Genomic DNA, 4,066 nt, shown 5'->3' on the forward strand with positions numbered 1-4,066 from the left:
TATGACAAGTTTGCTATAATATTCTGCTGTTTCTTTCCAGAAGCTTTATAATTTTAACTTTATGTTTAGGAAAATGATCCATCTAGGATGAATTATTTTTGCATAATGGGTAGAGTTGCTCTGTATATTTAGAGACAACGCTTTTCCTCCATCAGACTGTAGTTACAGATGTGCCAGAAATGAGCTATATTAATGTCTGTCTAATTTGTGACTATTTTCTTCCATTGATTTATTTGCTTACCCTTATCCCTTCACTATGCTATCTTAACTACCATAGCTTTAAAGTGAGCCTTAAGTGCCAGTCCTATAATACAGGAATAAAGCACTGTACCGTGAGAACCAGATCCCACATGGCCAGCTGTGGTTCGAACTCCTGCCTCCACAGCTTGAAAAACAAGCTGAATGTGTGTGTGTGTATATGCCCAGAATTCTAATGGGAAGGAGAAATGGAGGCTAAAAGGAATTGTGGCATGACCACAGCCCACTTGCAGGGTGCTTTCTCTTTCTCACTGTCTCCAAGCATATGCACTCTCTGGCAATAAAAATGAAATCTGCAAAAATAGTAAAATAAGTCTTTAAATCAAAGAGGATAAATTTGTGGGAACCAGCAGTTAGCGTAATGGCTATGTCGCTGGACTCCCACGTAGTCAACCACGGTTCGTGTCCCAGACCCGGTGGCTTAAAACTCACGCCGGGCACGTGTGCGTGCGTGCCCAAGATCCCGAGAGGAGAATGGAGGAGAGGGGATTGCGGCGTGACCATCCCCCCTGGGGGGTGATTTCTCGCTTTCTGTCTCTATGTCTCTCTCTGTCTGTCTGGCGAGCGCACGCGCCCTACAGTGAAAATCTCTCCAAAAAAAAAAAAGAGGATAAATTTGTCAACTTATATATTTTTCTTTTTCAAGTGTATTTTAGAGAGTCTAGGACTTTTTAATTTTTTTTTTCATTTATTTAAAATACTGTTTCTCAATTGTTAACAAAAATCTGCTGAAAATGTAATGGTATTATTAATTATATTGTCTATTTAGAAAGCTTTTTTTTTTTTGCTAGAAGCCATGTATGTTCATCTGAGAAAAAGCAAGAGAGAGGGAAAGTAAGGAAGCACCCTGCCAGGGAGGATGGCCACACTGCCATCCCCTTCTCCTCCATTTCTCTTTTTGAGATTTTGGGTGCACACACACATATGCCTGACACGTTTTTCAAGCTGCCATTCTTGGACTCAAACCTTACAGTTAGTTATGTGGACTGAAGTCACCTTCAATACCACACCACTGGTTGGCCCAGCAATAGCCTCTTAACAAAACTGAGATTTCCAATCCATAATCATAGCATAACTCTCAACTTATTTATTACTTCAACCTGTCTTAAAAATGATTTTGAGGACCAGCAGTTAGTGTAATGGCTATGTCGCTGGACTCCCATGTAGTCGACCGTGGTTCACGTCCTGGACCTGGTGGCTTAAAACTCACACCGGGCGCATATGTGTGTGTGTGCTCAAGATCCCGAGAGGAGAATGGAGGAGAAGGGATTGCGGCATGGCCATCCCCCCTGAGGGGTGATTTCTTGCTTTCTGTCTCTTTGTCTCTCTCTGTCTGTCTGGCGAGCACATGCGCCCTATCACAAAAACCTCTCCAAAAAAAAAATAAAATAAAACTTTTAGTGTAGCATTCATATATGTTTTGTGTTAAAACTTTTTCATAAGCATCTTATGCTTTTATTGTTAAAGTTTCCTACTTCTGTTACAAAAATCATACATTAAGTTTTAAAAAGCTGCTTTGCATTCAACACTCCTTAATAAATATTTTTAATTGACTAAAATGTATACTTACGGTGTACAACATGATATTCTGATACATATAGAGAGAGTGTGAAATGTAACATATACAATTCCTTACGTAGACATCACTTTTGTGGTGAGAATACTTAGCATCTACTTTCAACAATTTTCAGGTATACAATACATTGTTGTTAGCTATAATCACCTTGAGAGTCAGAAAAGAGGGAAAAGCATTCCTGACAGAAAGAAGATCATGAACCAAGGCACAGAGTACAGAATATGTGATGCTGCTCGTGAGTGACATAATGCACAAATATCCTTTTCCAACTCTTACGTTCGAGGTGACTTCACCTTCACTGCAAAGCTGCCCTAGTTACAAAGCTGCCCTCCTGCTTCAAGGCACGTGCATACCATTTTCTTTGTCTCAAGGACCATCTACTTTCCAATGACCTCAGTCATACCAGACTTTCTGGATTCAGCTGAAATGCCACTTCCTTGTAAACACTTCCCTTTGCTATTCACCAAGAAGCAGGTCTTCTCAGCTATTCCTTTCATATGTTTCTATTCATTTCCTTCTCAGAATTTAGCATAATTTGCAATTACACATTTGTTTGTATAATTACTCATTGAATGTGTGTCTTGCCAACGAGCCTGACAACTCCAAGATGGTAGAAACCATTTTAAAAATATTATGTCCCTAGCACTTAGCACACATCCTAGCTGACACTAGGCATTTAATAAGATAGGATGAAATTATATTTTTGCTTTTTTTGTATTTTATTGTTAATAGTCACTTCGTGTACAGACTCAGTTTCTGAGTATAATTTGCCAACATACCAACAGAACACTGCATAGTACATACTAGATCTTCAATACACTTGAATGAATTATCTGCTATTTACTGTATTTAACATGTCATGCTGCCTTGTATAGATGGTCGTGTATAGTTATATAGACTTGGTTCTAGCAAGCATGATTCATGCATCTTTTTGTGTGTAAGGAACCTATGAAACATCCTGTACTAAGTGGCATTATTTTTTTATTTTTTTTTTTTGGAGAGATTTTCACTGTAGGGCATGTGCGCTCGCCAGACAGACAGAGAGAGACATAGAGACAGAAAGCGAGAAATCACCCCCCAGGGGGGATGGTCACGCCGCAATCCCTTCTCCTCCATTCTCCTCTCGGGATCTTGGGCACGCACGCACACGCGCCCGGCGTGAGTTTTAAGCCACTGGGTCCGGGACACGAACCGTGGTTGACTACGTGGGAGTCCAGCAACATAGCCATTACGCTAACTGCTGGTTCCCAGTGGCATTATTGATCTATGGGAATCTGGCCAGTTTTCAGTCATTGGAACAGGCCTGGGGCATGGTTAAGTCTGATAGATACACAGACGGCAGATCAGGTAGTTCGAGTAGAGCTGGCCTTGAAGAGGAGCTCTTTGTGTTATAGTAAACAGCGAATGCGTTTTGAGGAAAGCGACATGATAATTCTTAGCAAAAGTTCATTTCAAACCAAGCTGAGGAAAATGAATCATTTTAATGGAAATCAGTATGTTTTTATGCTTTCAGTTATGAAGGATCAAGACCAATACACTGTTTTTTTGCTGAGGTAGAGAGCTTCATGTAGTGCCTGGGAAATAAAAACCTCCACTGTCTTGGAAGAATCAAACTCAAGTCCTTTGGGTCCTTGGCTGCCTATTAACTGGAGCTCGATGTGAGGTTCTATCAGGAGTACAGTGTCCAGAATTAGTAAATAAAAGTACAGGGAGTAAAAGATTGCATGCTGGGAAAAACTATATTGCAAGCTATAAAGATGTGCAATAATTAAATAAAAAGAAAAACAAGTTTTTAAAAAAGAAAAATATAAAAAACAAGTTTTTCCATTCCTAGAGGAGGCATTGCTTGGTCATAATGTACTTATGATTCTTTTTACATAGATTCAATGCATTTTAATTAAAAAAAAAAGAGTACAGGACACCCAGTTAGAGAAACAACAGATAATTTTAATAAAAATATTTGGAATATACTTATATTAAAGAAATTATTTGTTGGAAACCAGCAGTTAGCGTAATGGCTATGTCGCTGGACTCCCACGTAGTTGACCGCAGTTTGCGTCCCGGGTCTGGTGGCTTAAAACTCAAGCTAGGCACGTGTGTGTGCGTGCCCAAGATCCTGAGAGGAGAATGGAGGAGAAGGGATTGCAGCATGACTATCCCCCCTGGGGGGATGATTTCTCGCTTTCTGTCTCTATATCTCTCTCTGTCTGGCGAGCACACCCACCCTGTAGC

This window comes from Tupaia chinensis, unplaced genomic scaffold, assembly GCF_000334495.1.
Source record: "Tupaia chinensis unplaced genomic scaffold, TupChi_1.0 Scaffold000513_1, whole genome shotgun sequence".
Classification (NCBI taxonomy): domain Eukaryota; kingdom Metazoa; phylum Chordata; class Mammalia; order Scandentia; family Tupaiidae; genus Tupaia; species Tupaia belangeri.